Source organism: Myxine glutinosa, chromosome 2, assembly GCF_964187855.1.
Source record: "Myxine glutinosa chromosome 2, kmMyxGlut1.1, whole genome shotgun sequence".
Lineage (NCBI taxonomy): Eukaryota > Metazoa > Chordata > Myxini > Myxiniformes > Myxinidae > Myxine > Myxine glutinosa.
The window spans coordinates 246787672-246806744 of NC_136262.1; the positions used below are offsets into that span (position 1 = coordinate 246787672).

At 50.7% G+C, this 19073-nt stretch overlaps 1 protein-coding gene across 1 annotated transcript in view; it reads left to right on the forward strand.

Moving 5' to 3' along the window:
• Window positions 1–19073, forward strand: part of LOC137420686 (rhotekin) — a 274341-nt gene that overhangs the window by 75340 nt on the left and 179928 nt on the right. The gene's annotated exons all lie outside the window — the stretch shown is intronic.

Sequence of the window (19073 nt, forward strand, 5' to 3'; positions counted from 1 at the left end):
CCATATTTTTTATTCATATTTACCTCAGCGCATTTCAGCGAAGTACCCGCTAATCTCAGCCGCTCACTGATTCGCTCAGAGCGATCACGTGATGTTCCAACCCGTCACACGTCACACGTCACACGTTTGCACGTAATTCAGGGTGAAAAGCGAATGCGTTTTTTCACCTTTATGCGATCGTGTTTTGTGTCGATTTTGTGCGATATGAATTACATTTTAATTCATATTTCGTGTTTACGAATTCGAATACGAAGGATTTCCCCTTTCCCCTTTCGATTTCGAATACGAATCGAATACGAGCTTGAGTCGAGAGGGCGAATGTACGGGTTGGGAATGTACGGGTCTCCCTTCCCCTGCCCAGCAACGCCGGTACTGGAGGGCGTGGGTCACAGGATCGGTGAGTCTCCAAATCCGCTTCGTGCTCTTGCGAAGATGCAGGACGATGTCGCGATTGTTGTGCTGCTCTCCGACCATGAGAACTGCAACGTCATTGTTGACTGGCCCTCCCCTTCCCTCCCCCTTCCCTCCCCCCTTCCTCCTCCCCCTTCCTCCTCCCCCGTCCGTCCTCCCCCCTCCCCTCCCCCTCCCTTCCCCCTCCGTCCTCCCCCTCCCTCCCCCCTCCACCCTACCCCCTCCCCTTCTCCCCTCCCCCTCCCTTTTCCCTCTCCCCCCCTCCCCCTCCCTTTTCCCCTCCCCCCTCCCCTCCCCCCTCCCCTTTCCCCCTCCCCCTCCCCTCCCCCCTCCCCTTTCCCCCTCCCCCCATCCCCTGCCCCTCCCATCCCTCACCCTCCCCCTCCTCATCCCCCCTCCCCCCTTCCCCTCCACCCTACCCCCTCCCCTTCTCCCCTTTCCCTCTCCCTCCTCCCCTCCCTTTTCCCTCTCCCCCCTCCCCTACCTTTTCCCCTCCCCCCTGCCACCCCCCTCACCCTCCCATCCCTCATCCTCCCCCCCTCCCCTCCCCCCTCCCACCCCTCACCCTCCCATCCCTCATCCTCCCCCCCTCCCCTCCCCCATCCCACCCCTCACCCTCCCCTCCCCCTCCCCCCTCCCACCCCTCACCCTCCCATCCCTCATCCTCCCCCCCTCCCCCTCCCCCTCTCCCTCCCATCCCTCCCTCCCACCCCCTCCCCCTCCCATCCCTCACCCTCCCCATCCCCCCTCTTCTCCCCTCTCCCCCTCCCCCTCTTCTCCACCTCTCCCCCTCCCCCTTCCCCTCTTCTCCCCCTCCCCCTTCCCCTCTTCTCCCCTCTTCTCCCCTCCCCCCCATCTTCTCCCCTCCCCCCCATCTTCTCCCCTCCCCCCCATCTTCTCCCCTCCCCCCCCATTCCCCTCCCCTCCCCTCCCCCCTCCCCGCCCCGGCAATGCCGGGTATTTCTGCTAGTATATATATATATACAATATATATATATATATATATATATATATATATATATATATATATATATATATACGTATATATATATATATATATATATATATATATATATATATATATATATATATATATATATATATATATATATATATATATATATATATATATATATATATATATATATGTATATATATGTATATATATATATATTGTTACGGACCGTGGACAAGATGTTGTTTTGCCGAGCGGATGGCGCCGCGGCCGAACAGTTACCCCGACTAACCCGATTCCTGAACGTTGGCCAAAATCGCGCCACAGATATTCAATGAGGAAAAGACTAAGGCGACACGGATGTGAAGAAGAAGAAGGAGACAAAAAGGTTTGAAATACGATTATTATTTATTACTATTTACAGGATTGAAAGAAACCAAGGAAGAAGGAAAGATAAGAAAATAATTTACAGAAGATATTAGAGACACAATGCAATGCTAGCTTACCTACAGTCTTAATTAACCCAGGGACAGAACAAACAAGGACAGACTCACGCGGGGAATGATGATAGGACTGGCAGGAGGTGAATGGCTGGAGGGAGAGGAAGGTCCACGGGTACTGCAGCACGATCGGCACGTTTAGCAGCCGTCGTTCCTTCGCGGCCCTGCTCAAGAACTGCCGTCAAGGCCCCAAGCTGCTGTGGCTGCTGCTGTGGCTGCTGCTGCTGCTGCTGTGTGTACGTCGCGTGCTCTTTCCAGGACTCATCTGAGGTGGGGGCGCCTTCTGCGGGTTATATATGCCACGTCCCTGAACTTTCGCGAACCTCCTTGATGTTTCTCTCCACACCCTCTCCAAGTCCAACCCCTTGTTCGTGGTTGGTTGAGTGGGGCTGACTCACTCCTCCCCTCTGTGACGAGGTGGGGACATGCCCTTCTTCCCCGGCCCGAGCACATGTTCAATGGTGGTTTTGGGGCGAAATCAACAACCCACAGCTGTAGAAACCTGGCAAACTGCCCAGTGCAGTTGGTAATTGAGGCTTGGAGGGGATGTAATTGGCAATTGAGGCTTGGCAATGACGCAGTTGGAAATGGAGGTTTTGGGAATAGGAATGAAAGTGGATCTATCTTGTTTCACTTGGTGCAATGGAGTGTCATCTTAATGGAAGACAAAGCCTTAACCTAATACACATAATAAGGAAATAAACTACTGAACAGGGGTATTATGGTGTCCTTCATGTATGCTTTATGGAACTAAGTATGGGAACGCACTTTGACCTTTATACAACCACAAACGGAGGGAAGAGGGGTGATATTTTCAACAACCTTTTACAACAACAATAAAAAATAAAAAACCATTCTCATATCCACAACACTGCACCCTCCTCCTCTTAGGCTCGTCCCGGGCCTATAACTTTAACTTTTAGTGTGGCACGTAGGTGTAGTTCCCTCTACATTTAACCTGACCCTGAGTGCGACAGTTTTAAAACATAAATAAATATGTCCCGCTGCTCCATTGCACCCTGCCTAACAGAATCATGCCCACAGTTAACCGAATTGCAGAATGGTCTTCAAGCTATACATTTACGGTGGGGAGCATTATTTACAATGGCTCTGCTTTTATTTACAAAACGTAACCCAGGACCTGTGATTGTTCTTTTGGGGGGGAGAGACAGTCTGCTCTGCATCAATGCACCATGAAAGCACCCATAAACGCACCAAAACACCCTTTAAGCACCAATCGGTGCACAGTCATCACTGTTCATGAATAAAATAAATACAACAAACCCTGGTGCTGGTCTTCCTCTTCGGCTCCCTCTGCTGGCTATTGTTATTCTTCCAGATGTTGTCAACTTCTTTGCTGGCGGCCTATTTGAACATAAAATGAAATGCACCCAACGTGTCCATTTTTATTTTATTTATGGCCCACAGGGGGCCGACTAGTGTGGTTCACCTGTGGGGCATCGGTTCCCTGTGGCCAAGGTCCGCCAGCAAGATTTCGGGCCTTCATGGCCGGTTCCAGCAGAGGGGCCATGCCCCAACCCATGGGGTCCATCAGTGGTGCTCAGCCACAGACATGTGGTCCATAATGTGGTGCATCGATGCAGACAGCTGTGGTTGCGAGAGATTCGTGCGCACAATGGCCGACTCACGCACGCTCCCCTCGGCGCCCAGTGGCGCACAGGTCCTCGTGTGGGAGACAAAAGGGGGAAAGACAGATGAGCGAGGGGTAAGGTCACAAGGGTACACATCAATAAGGCAATGCAAGGCGAAGTGCGTACGGAGAGCGAAGTGAGAAAGCTCGTCCCTACCGTACGTCACCCCCCCTGTCACCTACTCTACCCTTGCCCTTACCCCATATTTACAAAATCTACACATTTACAAATTCGTCGCTAATGTCACGTCTTCCCCATATTTCCCCTACACCAAATTAGTTTTCACAATCCCACTATCCAAAATTTGCCATCACCCAATTCATCATCAATCCTCATAAGGAGGAAGAGATGGAACACAAAGCACAATGTCACACCCACGTCATGATGCATCTCACATTCCAAACATCTGCATCAATAAAAATAATAAAACATGGCATGGTGTGGAGTTACGTCACCTCAGGTGAGTGGATGTAGATGGTGCAAGGAGATTTTCATCCTAACTATCCTCTAAATGACATTAACACACTTTACACTACCCGGGGTCTTTCCCTGCCAAACCATTGGCCATCTTACTCTATGCGGTTTTAAGAACCAAATTCCCATTGACCAAACTGTGGTGCTTCTCAATTTGGGGTCTCACTCCCCCGATGCAACTCCCTGTGCCCTTGCACAATTTCAGGACTGGGGCGTGTAGCTCTCCCAGCAGGCCTACCCACTTGCACACCTCCACCACTGTAGTTGCCACCCGAGCTTACCTAGCTCCTCACCTAACCTATCTAACTGGGGAAGGCCCCTCCTGGCTCTGTCACCCCTCGGTGCCCTCTGGCACTGGGCTACCCGGGTCCGTCCTCCGGATCCTCGGGCCCAATCCACAACAACTCTACCGGCTCCCAGAGCCCACCTGCGGCCTCACCTGGCCGACATCCTCACAGTGGTGGAGTGCCGAAACCAACTACACACACTAACAGGCTACACGCCCAGCCATTTCCACAACACTAATGCACCCATCCAAATACCATTCTTTCACCCGCACCACAGATGCCAATATCCAACCACAATTTACTTATACCCTCTACCTAACACTTACACTACCCTCCCCGGGTATTCGTGATGGGGTCCATCCTTCCCCCATTCACACCTTCGCACCATCCACTCCACTCCATAGTTTCCACCATACTCACTCCACGACCATCCATTCCAATACTCCATATATTCCACACTCCATGTATTCCACACTCCATGTATTTCACACAACCATTCTCCATACACCTGTTGTTGCACACCTGTGCAATCACACCTGGTGCCACCTGCACCCTCCTTCCTTCCTGGACCATTTGGTCAGCACAACTCACATCACTATCATTCACTCATACACTGCTCCATACACCTGTTCAGTTGCACACCTGTGCAATCACACCTTTTAACCACACACTTTTCACAATATACTTCTGAATACACCTCCAACACTCACACGGCATCATCTAATCTACCTGTTGCCCTGCTAACTTAATGCTCCCCGTCTTCCCTTTAAACTAAGCACATACCACGTCATTATCATCCACTCTAATCTACCTGCGTCCCCACTACAGGTATCATTGTCACTACCTAATCTTAACATTACCTAAGGTCATCTTCTAGGTCCCTATCATTATATCCTAACCCTCCCGGGCTAGTTTTCACTGCCAAACCCCATAAATCTAGTGCTCCTTTGCCCCCTCTGTGAGAGATGGCAGAGTTGCCATCCCACCACATCGGGTATTTCTCACTACCAATTTTGCTCACCAAATTCCAACCAATCAAAAATTTTCTATTCCAAAATTTCGAATCCAAAAACACTATCAGTATCACCATCATCACAGTCCGCTATATCCTAGCCTCGGTGCGTCATGACATCATTAAACTCGGCTTCGCAAAGCCGAGCAATGAATTCGGGTGGTTTGGTCGCCTGCAGGTTGAATCCGTCCGGCTTTCGGTTCAAGGGAGGTGGTTTGGTCGGGCCGAGATTCCACGCACCATCTCGGCGCGGTACCTTGCGGTCCCGGGCCCGATGGCTCAATCTCCCCCGGTCGGAACACGGTCCCCGCCAGGGGGCACCGTTCCGCTTCCTCCCACTCGCCCTTGAACCGGACCGGTCGCCTCGCCCGACAAGGCCCGGACTCGACCGTGCAGGGCGGGGCGAAGCCCGAATCGGCAACGACGCTTCGAAGAGAAGCGACGCAGCATCGATCCGCGCCGGGCCTGGCATCCAACAAAGCGCACCGTGCCCCGAGTGCTCGCATCGGCTATCCGTCGCCCTAAACGCTAACCCGTTCATCGTCGATGCTTTACTCGCATGCCCACACGCACACGCGACCCTTTTGACACTCACAAAACCCGGCATTCCAATGCCGTCCATACATTCCACCCACGCACTCCCTGTTACACACCACACCTCCCGCGCACACTCGCCGTTCGCACACTCCCTTAACACCCCTCGCGCACCGTCTTGCGCACTCTCCCTCGGTACGTACTCCGTACCACTCACCATGGGCGTGCACTCTTGCATCCACCCACTAACGCGCTCAGATGGGCTCTCCCACACCCGTGCCACGACCAACTCAGGTGTGCTTCCTCGCACACATTCCACCACCACCTTACTCTCCGTGTCACACTCACCCTCGCACGTACACTCCGTATTGCTCTCACTCCCTGTGTCACACTCCGTACACCCCGACGTGCATTCTCGCTCACACTCGGTATCACACTCGCGCTTCGTAACACGCTCACCCCTTGACGCACACTTTTTTTCCACACGCGTGCTATTTCCACTCACACCGGACCCTTCACCAACGCCCGGGTGCCATATTGACCCCAATCGCACGACTATTCTCTTCGCGCCAAACCCCCTTTTACAAAATCTCCCGGCACCACATGCAGCCCGTCTCACCTTCAGGGTTCTTCTTCCTCCCTGCACCAACACCTGCAAATCTTTATAAGGATTAATGAGCACAGCATCGTGATGTGAGCACGGACTTTGTACAGTTTCCATTCCTTCCTCCGATTCCTGGGCTACCTCCGTCGTCTCTTCAATTTTAATTATACCCACTACTGCTCTTTCTTTATTCCCCACGACGACCGCTGGCTTTAATAAAACACCCTCTTCTACCTCAGCGGTCGCCGGCTGCTCCATACCCCGGGTCGCGATCTCTTTCCCCGTCATTGTACCCGCGCTTTTCTCCGCCTCGCTCAACCAGCGCTTCTCGACCTGCTTTACCTCGTCGTGCACCGATGTGCCTCTCCCGCTTCCCATGCCGTCTACGATCTCCCCCATTTTTTTTATGCTGTCGTTTATTCGCTCCCGATATCCCTCCGGGTTGTCCCTTGCTTCCTACCTCCTTTTTTTCATGTCGATTCCCTGGGTAGCCATCATTGCATCCAATCCCCTACTGTCACCCTTCATAGATGCCATGAAATGCGTCATAAATAGGCAAAAGTCCATTGGCACTGCGGGCTCGGCTGCCGCGACCACGGGCGCGGCTAAATTTGGTGCCGCAATAACCATGTGCGCGAGGGCGCCATTTTGTGCGCCTGATACCTCCTCAACCACCTCCTCATTGCTCTCCTCTATTTCTTCCCTCTGATCCTGGGTTACTCCTAACCCCTCTTCTAGTTCCCCCACCGGCATCCGATCGCCTTGACTAGCCATGGCGCGATTTCAAAGTTCGGGTTTTTTCTAAAACAAAACAAATTTTGGCCGCTCCAAATTTTGACCAAATTTTTTTCTAGATGTTTTTAAAATTTGGTTCGGGCCTCGTATCTCACTCGTAGACACCAATTGTTACGGACCGCGGACAAGATGTTGTTTTGCCGAGCGGATGGCGCCGCGGCCGAACAGTTACCCCGACTAACCCGATTTCTGAACGTTGGCCAAAATCGCGCCACAGATATTCAATGAGGAAAAGACTAAGGCGACACGGATGTGAAGAAGAAGAAGGAGACAAAAAGGTTTGAAATACGATTATTATTTATTACTATTTACAGGATTGAAAGAAACCAAGGAAGAAGGAAAGATAAGAAAATAATTTACAGAAGATATTATAGAGACACAGTGCAATGCTAGCTTACCTACAGTCTTAATTAACCCAGGGACAGAACAAACAAGGACAGACTCACGCGGGGAATGATGATAGGACTGGCAGGAGGGGTGAAGAAGAAGAAGGAGACAAAAAGGTTTGAAATACGATTATTATTTATTACTATTTACAGGATTGAAAGAAACCAAGGAAGAAGGAAAGATAAGAAAATAATTTACAGAAGATATTAGAGACACAGTGCAATGCTAGCTTACCTACAGTCTTAATTAACCCAGGGACAGAACAAACAAGGACAGACTCACGCGGGGAATGATGATAGGACTGGCAGGAGGTGAATGGCTGGAGGGAGAGGAAGGTCCACGGGTACTGCAGCACGATCGGCGCGTTTAGCAGCCGTCGTTCCTTCGTGGCCCTACTCAAGAACTGCCGTCAAGGCCCCAAGCTGCTGTGGCTGCTGCTGTGGCTGCTGCTGCTGCTGCTGTGTGTACGTCGCGTGCTCTTTCCAGGACTCATCTGAGGTGGGGGCGCCTTCTGCGGGTTATATATGCCACGCCCCTGAACCTTCGCGAACCTCCTTGATGTTTCTCTCCACACCCTCTCCAAGTCCAACCCCTTGTTCGTGGTTGGTTGAGTGGGGCTGACTCACTCCTCCCCTCTGTGACGAGGTGGGGACACGCCCTTCTTCCCCGACCCGAGCACATGTTCAATGGTGGTTTTGGGGCGAAATCAACAACCCACAGCTGTAGCAAACCTGGCAAACTGCCCAGTGCAGTTGGTAATTGAGGCTTGGAGGGGATGTAATTGGCAATTGAGGCTTGGCAATGACGCAGTTGTAAATGGAGGTTTTGGGAATAGGAATGAAAGTGGATCTATCTTGTTTCACTTGGTGCAATGGAGTGTCATCTTAATGGAAGACAAAGCCTTAACCTAATACACATAATAAGGAAATAAACTACTGAACAGGGGTATTATGGTGTCCTTCATGTATGCTTTATGGAACTAACTACGGGAACGCCCTTTGACCTTTATACAACCACAAACGGAGGGAGGAGGGGCGATATTTTCAACAACCTTTTACAACAACAATAAAATTTTTAAAAACATTCTCATATCCACAACAATATATATATATATATATATATATATATATATATATATATTGTTGCGGATATGGCATTTGGCCTCAATATCCGCTTGTAAATACTCCCCTATTTCCCCAATACTCCCCAACTATCCCCAATCCCCCATTCCCTAGTCCCATTGCCTGTAAATAACACTCTGTAGAACCGACCTTCCCCTTTTTCCCCCATTAAATGTCGTGCCCAGGTTCACCGCATCTCACGTAGACAACTATAGGACATCTTGCTAGTTATTCTTAGTCTATGTCAGTTAAGGACTCGTGTCCATTAATTCTGACTCTTCGTTGCACCAGAATGTGATCGTATGGCACCAGTAGTGAGTTTAGGACCTCCCCTTACCTCCTCCCATCTTCCCCATGAAACAACAACTACAACAACAACTACAACAACAACTACAACAACAACTACAACAACAGAGGGGCGCGGCGTGCGGGGAGTGTGCGTCCTCACTCCGGCTCGGTTAGCCGCCATTACCCATGTGCGCCGACGGCGTTACCAAGAAGGGGCTGCCTGTCGGCCCCTCGTCAAGGGCGGAGCCGGTAACCCCCCCCGCACGCACCCAATGAGAAGCAACGGGCCGATTCCATCTGGGGCGGAGCTAACGAGCCGAGGGCGTGTCACTCCCCGCCGGATATACGCAGCGACTTACCGGATGTGGAGAGATGCGCCTGAACTACGGAGAGCAGAGGACGCCACCCCCAGCGCGACGATACCTCCCCGCATCTTTGGACCGGACCGGGTCGATTCTGTCCTTGAGCCAAGAGTGCACCTTGAGCCATCGACTACCCGCTTTCCTTGCCATCAATCCCCGTGTGAGTCAGTTTTTGTCCCGTTTATCCGTCGTCTGTCGGGGTTAATATAGGAGTGTGTCTAAGTGCCTGCCTTTCTATGCTGTCCCTCTTGTAGTTGTAATCTGACCTTCCGCCCTAATATAACCTCCTCCGGAGGTCTTGAGAACTGAACCCTTGGTGTCGTGTCATTTCAATCCAGCCGTTGTGTCTTTTCCATCATTGATTTAGCATAGCGCGACTTAGTCAACGTTCGAGTATAATCGGGTAAACGTGCAGGCGCGGTCATACCAAACCGCTCGGTAAACCAACATCCACCACCGCGTCTGTAACAATTGGTGTCGAGGAGTGGAATTCGGACCGGGGACTAAATTTATTAGGCCCAAATTTTGGAACACCAATTGTACCACTAGGGTAACAATTGGTGTTGGGGAGGTAGAATTCGATCCGGAGCGCATTTCCCGCGCTCGAAATTATAACGGCGAAATTTGAATTTGTTTTACGAAAATAAAAACCCGAATTTTGAAAGTCGCGCTATGGCGGATCAAGACAGCTGGGGTCCGGTAGGGGAGAGTGAGGCAGGGTCGGTCCAGGACCAAATTGAGGGACGCGAGGAGAGCGAAGCAGTGAGGGCGGCAGGGTCGCAAAATAGCGTTGTCGCGCACGAGGTGGCCACGGCGTCCACGCCCGCGACCGTGGCAGCGCCCCTGGTGGATTCGAACCTTTTCCTCCTGCAAATGAGGGCCCTTATGGAACGAATGGGAGACCAAATTGTGGGAATGAGGGCTCAGGGTGAGCGAATGGAGGGCCAAATGGGGGTAATGGGGAACCGGATGGATGCTCAGAGTGAGCAATTGGGGGTAATGGGAAACCAAATGGGGGTAATGAGGGACGATGCGAGGGGTACCGGTGAGGGGTTAGACAATAATTTTAAGGGATTAGACAAGAAATTTGGGAAGTTAGACAATAATTTTGAGGAGTTAGACAAGAAATTTGGGAAGTTAGACAATAATTTTGAGGAGTTAGACAAGAAATTTGGGAAGTTAGACAATAATTTTGAGGGGTTAGACAACGGGATAAAAGAAGTAAAGAATGGGTTAATGGGGGTAGAAAACAGAATGGCCGCTCAAGAGAATCAAATGGAAGGGATGCAACAGGGGTTAGAGGGGTTAGAAAACAGAATGGAAGGCAAATTGAGGGACATGAGGGACCAAGCGGAAAGGGAAGTTAAACAAATGGGGCAGCAGATAGAGGGGGTCAGAATGGGGGTAGAAACCAAACTGGATGCTCACAGGGAGGAAATGGAGCAGATGAGGGTGGCATCTGGGCAGGAGATGCAAGTGATGGGAGAGGAGATCAGAAGAGGTGTGAGTGAGGAGGTCGGAGGAGTGCGCGAGGAGGTGAGGCACTGTAAGGAGCACATGGAGAAGGAGGTGAGAAAGGGGACTGTAAAGTTACAAGGGGGCATAGAGGACCTGACGCAGGAGGTGGAACAGCTGACGGAGGGACAAAAAGGACTAACGGAGCAGGTTCAAAGGAACACTGTGGTATTAGGAGGTTTAAAAGCGACACAAAATGACCTAAAAAATGACTTGGTAGCGACGAAGAGGGAATGTCAGATGGTACGTGAGGGACTGACAACGAGGTTGGACGAGGTGATAGAGGTAATGGAGACGAAGGACCGGCAGGTGAGGACGCACATGGAAACGGTCAAGGTAGCCTTAGAGGATGAGCTTGAGGAGACGTACCGGGGAATAAAAGAGGTGAAGCAGAAATTAGAAGAAGTGGAAGAGGGGATGAGCGAAATTAAGAAGCGACGGAGAAGGGATAAGAAAGAGATAAAAGAGGAGATAAAAGAATTGGTCCAAAGTCTGTGTTCGAATCGTGATGATGTGCTCATTAACCGGATGAGGGATTCGCAGGTGATGGAGGAGAAGCGAAGAGGAAGAGGACCCGTTGTAAGTGGAGACCAATATGGTCGTGCGTATGATGCGCCAGGGGATTTAAGAAGCTTGGGGGTCGAGATGGACCCGGGTGTTCGTGAGAGGCCGTTGGTGAAGTGTGCGACAGGTCTGGTGTGCGAAAAAAGAGGTGTGCGAGAAAGTCCGACTCTGGGGTGTGTGAGGAAAAAGTGCGTGCCAAGGAGTGAGGGTGCTGGCGAGAGTGAGTCGGTCGTAGCGCGTGTGCGAGGGAGCACATGGAAGCGCGGTGTGGTGAGTGTTACAGAGGGTGTGACGGGAGAGTGTGCGCGAGAAAGGTGTGTGACGGACAGGTGCATGAGGAAAGAGTGCGCTGTCAAGAGTAAGGGTGAGTGCGCTGTCAAGAATGGAGGTGAGAGTAGTGAGAGTGACAAGGAGAGTGAGTTGGTTGTGACAGGTGAGCGAGGATGTACACCTGGGATGGAAGGATGCACACCTGGAATGGTAGAGCGTGAGTGGGAATGCACGCTGGAGTTGGTGGTGAGGCACGTGGTTGGGTGTGCGAATGAGAGCACACCTGTGATTGTCACAGAGGAGGTGACAGAGGAGGGGGCGCGAAGAGGTGTGTTGGTAAGGTGTGCGACCAACGAATGTGTGCCAAAGTGTTCGGTGGTCAGGTGTGTGACCAAGGCTGTGAGTGGAATGGGTGTACCTGGGTGTGTAAGGAACGGTACGAGGAGCATGGAAACGGTGGGATGTGTGAGCAAGGAACGGGCTGCGGGGTGTAAGCATGCAGGTGAGGCATCGAAGGTAACCGGGTTAGAGGTTAGGTCGACTTTTAGCCGAATCGGGCCCTCGGTGCGTGCTGGGCCTCGCTTTGAACGGCCGCGTCCGTGCTCCACTAGGCGGAGCGGGCAGCCCGATAGAAAGGGTCGTCATGGCGACCACTTTTTGTTGAGGCATTCCGGCAGGTCGAGATCGGGACATTGGATGGCTCCACGCCGAGATGGTGCGTGGGATCTCGGCCCGGGTAAGCCCCCGTCCCTGCACCGAGTGCCGGACGCATCCAGCCGCTGGCACAGAACAACCCGCATTCATGGCTTGGCTTTACGAAGCCGGGCTTTGGACAGGAATTGGCGCACCGAGAGGCATTAGTGAGTAGACTGGGTGATGAGGTTAGTGTTTTGGCCCCAAAATTAGAGAAAAACAAAATTTGATGATTGGCAAGGGATTGGCAGTAGTGATTGGCAGATGATGGGTAGTGATTGGCAAATTTTTGATTTGTTGAAATTTGATGTGCAAAATTGGTAGGGAGCGATGGGCATCCTTTGTGAGTCATCCTTGCCACCCTTCCCATATAGTGGGGCAAAGGAGCAATAGCTTATGGGGTTGATGGCAGTGAAAACTAGCCCGGGTGGGTTAGGTTATATTGTAGGGATCTAGCGAAGATGACATTAGGTAACGTTAAGGTTAGTTAGTGACTGATACCTGTAGTGGGGACGCAGGTAGATTAGTATGGATGATAATGACGTGGGAGCGCAATAGTTTAAAGGGACGACTGGGAAGCGCAAGTTTCAGAGGGGAGTAGTTAGCTGAGATGATGCCGTGTGGTTGAGAATTGAACAGGTGTGATTGCACAGGTGTGCAACTGGACAGGTGTGTGGAACAGTGTGTGAGTAATGAGTGTTGTGGATCAGCGCGAATGCGCTTGGGGAGAGAAGGGTGCAGGTGGCACCAGGTGTGAGAGCACAGGTGTGCAGGTACAGGTGTGTGGAGAGAGTTGGAGTAAGTGGTACGGAGTGGTGTGCATGGTGCGAAGGTGTGAATGGGGGAAGAGTGGACCCCCATCACGGATACCCGGGGCGGGTAGTGTAAGTGTTAGGTAGAGGGTACAGGTAAATTGTGGTTGGATATTGGCATCTGTGGTGCGGGTGACAGAATGGTATTGTGGATGGGTGCATTAGTGTTGTGGAAATGGCTGGGCGTGTAGCCTGTTAGTGTGTGTAGTTGGTTGGGCACTCCACCACTGTGAGGATGTCGGTCAGGTGAGGCCGCAGGTGGGCTCTGGGAGCCGGTAGTTGTGAGTGAGTGCCTGAGGATCCCGGGTGTGGATCGGGTAGCCCAGTGCCAGAGAGGGCACCGAGTGGGGAGAGCGCCAGAGGGCCTTCCCCAGGTAGTTAGGTTAGGGTAAGGAGCAGGTAAGCTCGGAGGCAACTGCAGTGGTGGAGGTGTGCAGGTGGGTAGACCCGCTGGGAGAGGTACACGCCGCGGCCCAGAAATTGTGCGAGGGCACCGGGAGATGAATCGGGGGAGTGAGACCCCAAATTGAAAAGCACCACAGTTTGGCCAATGGGAATTGGTTTTTAGAACCCATAGTGTAAGAGGGCCAATGGTTTGGCCAGAGAAAGACCCCGGGTAGTGTAAAGTTGTTAAAGTCATTTAGGAAATAGTTAGGAGTGATGAACCTGTCGCACCATACGCAGCCACTTACCTGTGGTGATGATGATGACTCCACACCTGTGTTTTCTTTGTTTTGTTGCAGGAAATGAGATTGCTGAGGATTTGTGAGACGCATCACGACGTGGATGAGACATTGGGGTGATTCCATCTCTCCCTCCCTAGGAGGGACTGATGATGAATTGGTGATAGCAAATTATGATGTTGAGTTGAAAATGGCAAATTTGATTGGTTAGGAGGGAGAGAAGACGAATTTGGTTTATGGGAGGAACGGGGAAGACAGTAGGGACGTTTGTTGATTGGTAAAGTAGATGTTTATGGGTAGTGTTGTGTTGTGTGGATACAGTAAGGGGTAAGGGAGGGGCCATGTAGGTTACCTGGTGGGGGGGGGGGCGTACGATAGGAACGTACCTGTCTCACCTGGTTCCCATGTGCCCCCAGTGTGCATCATCTTACATTGCGTGCACTTTTGCGCCCTTACCACCTTACTCACTTGTCTTCTTCTTTTGTCTCCCACCTCCGAGGATCTGGCTTTGGGGCAGAGAGAGAGGAGAGAGAGGTGCTGGCTACGCAGTTGTGGGCCTGCACTTTCGCTGCTTGCTGCCTGGATCGATACACCATATGGACCGCAATTTTGGTGGCCACCCACAATGGACCGCAGTTCTTTTGCGGCCAAGCACCACCCATGGATGGACCTATGGGTCAACGTGGCACCTATGCCATACAAGGTGAACCACTAACAGTTGGCCCCCTGACGGCCACAATAAAGAAATGGACGCGGTTGGCGCCTTTCTTTATTTTTCTAAGGAAGTAAGAAGGCCAAGTGCACCACACGAAGGCAAGACCAGCGGCAGAACATCGGCCGGCTGCGACACCACACAATGATCACTAAACATTTTATTGGTGCACCGGATGGTGCTGACTGTGTGATGGGGTGGTGCTTTTGATGCTTGGAAGGGGTGCTCTGCACGTTATTAAAGGCCGTAAGGCCACAGAGCACTCGTGGGTTGGTGTATCGATGCTGGCATGCGTGCTCTCTCTATGCATAACATCTGCATGTGTTCCTCCAAAAACAGGTCCTGGATCGTAGTGTAAATATCAGCGTAGTCTTGTGTAAATAATGCTCCCTACCGGCTGTATGTTTAGTTTGCGAATTCTTTCCGCAATTCGGTTATCCTGTGGGTGTGTTTCTGTGAGGAGAAGGGTGCAACGTCGCAGGGGGACATATTTACTCATTTGTGAATATCTGTAAAACTGTCGCACTCAGGGTAGAGTTAATAGTAGAGGGAACTACATCTGAGTGCCACACTAAAATAGGTAAAAATTTATCGGGTCGGGACACCCCGAGGGTAGAGAAGGGTGCAATGTTGCGGATATGGCATTTGGCCTCAATATCCGCTTGTAAATACTCCCCTATTTCCCCAATACTCCCCAACTATCCCCAATCCCCCATTCCCTAGTCCCATTGCCTGTAAATAACACTCTGTAGAACCGACCTTCCCCTTTTTCCCCCATTAAATGTCGTGCCCAGGTTCACCGCATCTCACGTAGACAACTATAGGACATCTTGCTAGTTATTCTTAGTCTATGTCAGTTAAGGACTCGTTTCCATTAATTCTGACTCTTCGTTGCACCAGAATGTGATCGTATGGCACCAGTAGTGAGTTTAGGACCTCCCCTTACCTCCTCCCATCTTCCCCATGAAACAACAACTACAACAACAACTACAACAACAACTACAACAACAGAGGGGCGCGGCGTGCGGGGAGTGTGCGTCCTCACTCCGGCTCGGTTAGCCGTCATTACCCATGTGCGCCGACGGGGTTACCAAGAAGGGGCTGCCTGTCGGCCCCTCGTCAAGGGCGGAGCCGGTAACCCCCCCGCACGCACCCAATGAGAAGCAACGGGCCGATTCCATCTGGGGCGGAGCTAACGAGCCGAGGGCGTGTCACTCCCCGCCGGATATACGCAGCGACTTACCGGATGTGGAGAGATGCGCCTGAACTACGGAGAGCAGAGGACGCCACCCCCAGCGCGACGATACCTCCCCGCATCTTTGGACCGGACCGGGTCGATTCTGTCCTTGAGCCAAGAGTGCACCTTGAGCCATCGACTACCCGCTTTCCTTGCCATCAATCCCCGTGTGAGTCAGTTTTTGTCCCGTTTATCCGTCGTCTGTCGGGGTTAATATAGGAGTGTGTCTAAGTGCCTGCCTTTCTATGCTGTCCCTCTTGTAGTTGTAATCTGACCTTCCGCCCTAATATAACCTCCTCCGGAGGTCTTGAGAACTGAACCCTTGGTGTCGTGTCATTTCAATCCAGCCGTTGTGTCTTTTCCATCATTGATTTAGCATAGCGCGACTTAGTCAACGTTCGAGTATAATCGGGTAAACGTGCAGGCGCGGTCATACCAAACCGCTCGGTAAACCAACATCCACCACCGCGTCTGTAACAATATATATATATATATATATATATATATATATATATATATATATATACATATATATATATATATATACATATATATATATATATATATATATTGTTGTGTATTTGAGAATTGTGTTGTGTTTTTTATTATCGTTGTAAGTGTAATGAAGCTTGTTGTAAATATCACCCTCCAGTTTGTGTATAAAGGTCAAAGGTCGTCCTCTTAGTTATTCCATATACATTCACGTAGCAAATCATAGATTTCCTTTTTTCAGTAGTTATCTCCTTATTCTGTGTATTAGGTTAAGGTTCTGTCTTCCATTAGTTGACACTGCATTGCATCAAATTGGAACAAGGTAGAATCCCTTTTCAAATTCCCCAAAGCCTCCATTTCCAACCGCATTCCCCTTTTTGTCAGCCATTGCCAACTGCATTGGGCGGTTTTCTGCGTGCGGTTTTCTGCATTCGCCGCTGCTGCTTTGGGACCGGGTTTTTCGCCGCAAGACTCCATTGAGCACGAGGTCATCTCGGAGCAGAAGGTGGGAGGAGTCAGCCCAGCACCAGGAACAAGGTGTGGCCTTGCCAACGCCTCCTCTAGGGGCGGGATCGGTGAGCCCTCACGACCAATCAAGGCCGAGGCGAGCTCACCGATGGGCGTGTCCTGGAGGCTGGCGGCTTGATCGCCCCAGGCGCAATAAAAGCGCGCGCGCAAGCCTTTTGAGAGAGTCGGCAGATGCGTGAGAGAGTCGGCAGATGCGTGAAAAGTCGGCAGATGCGTGAGAGAGTCGGCAGATGCGTGACCCAGCTGAGTTCTGCACAAGCGAGATTTCTGCAGAGAGCCGCTTCAACCAGCCCCGTTTCAACCAGCCTCGTGAAGCCCTGACGGGGCAGCGAGTGACCCTGCCAGTGTGCGGTGTAAATCTGAATACAAGGAACTGCCGACTCTTCGCTTCCCGCCCGGAGCGGACCCGCTTGCTGTGCCCTGTGGTCCCACCTTCGCATCCTTCCCGCCATTCCTGCCTTCATTTCCCATTCGTGTGAGTCTGTCTTTGTTTGTTCTGTCCTGGGTTATAAGTAAGTCTGTATAAGCTAGAAATTGCACTGTGTCCTTCTGGTCCGTCCCTCTTTCTGTCTTTATTTTCGTATCCTTCCTTCTCCTTGGTTACTTTTGACTTGTACATAATTAGTTAGTAATAAATTATATTTGTTCGTCCTTACTCTGCCTTCTTTCCTTTACATCCGTTTCGTCCTTGTCTTTTCCCAATTGAATACCTGTGGCACGATTTGGCCAACGTTTCGGAATCGGGTTAGTGAATGCTAATGACTCGAACTTCGGGTTGCTAAAAACCGCTCGGCAACTAGACCATCTAAAACCGGGGTTCGAGCGGGAGTCCCTCCCCTGCTTCACGGTCAGGAGTGGCACTCAGGTCCTTGGGACTTTTTGTAGACCAAATACCCTGGCTGCTCCCGACCGGAAGGAGCGTTGGGACCCCTAGGACTCACGTCGGTCAGTCACGGACAAGGGGATTAATCCCCCCTTCTTAAGGGGGAAAGGCCGACGTAGAGAGCCGTAACAATATATATATATATATATATATATATATATATATATATATATATATATATATATATATATATATATATATATATATATATATTTCTGGACGTTGTCTTTGGTAAACCAAAAAGATGTCATTTTTGGTTAAGGTTTTCTCCCATCTCATTAATCTTACAGTTGAGAGAAAGGGAACTGGGAGAGAGAGGGAAAGTGTTATGGATTCATCACTTCCGTTGTGGTTGCTTTCATCCACTTGAGACATTTCTGGTTCCATGTATTATTATTATTATTGTTGTTTGAGGGAAATAGCAATTATTATTGTCAAAAGGTAAAAGGAATGTTTTAAAATGAAACAGGAACCGGACGTCGATGAAGCGGAAGGAGAATAAAAGGGGGCGGAGCGAGAGAGGTCGGACAAGAAAGCCCAGTTGCTCCGGGTTCTGAAGCGAACGTTGGCGAGCAAGAGTCACGAGCGAACTTTCGGGTTTCCGGGAAAGGAATTCCGAGTTGTCATCGCTGTGACCGATTAAACTGCATTTCAGGTTTTGCTATCGATTCAGGAGAGAATCATCGCCGTGCTGGTGCGCCACGAGACCGGGCCGTCGGCCATTTTGACTCGCGCAGGACTTGTGCTTCGCTCGCGGTTTCGTTTCTTTTCGAACATTTTCACCGCATTCAGACGTCGATCTGGGGCGTGTGTGTGACGTGGCCTTTTGAAGGCTAATTCGTCCATACCCGAGGGTGTGATCTCTCAGTCGCCTGTAGGGCGCCTTTGGATTTCCCAGTCGCCTTGAGGGCGCCTTTGTACAGCTTCGGCTGGGTGACTGTTCTTGCGATCCGCACGGGATTCTGGTTTCGATTGGACGTCGTTCTAGCGATCGCTGGATCGAATCAACTGTGGCTTGGAGCCGGGAATAAGAGACATTGGGGATGTTCTGGTTTCACTCACTTGGAGCACAGTGAGTTATATATTATAACACTGATGGTACCATCATAGAATATTCATTGTACTTTAACTTTTGATTCATATTATTGTTGTATGGTTATTCTTGTGTGATCTTAATACAATATTTGTTTGTTAGTAACAATTGGTGTGGCTTCACCATTGATCTTTGACATACAGAATAACACATTTTTCTGCTGTGACTCCTCTCGGGGCTCGGAGGTACACCGTGGTCAGGGGGTCGGG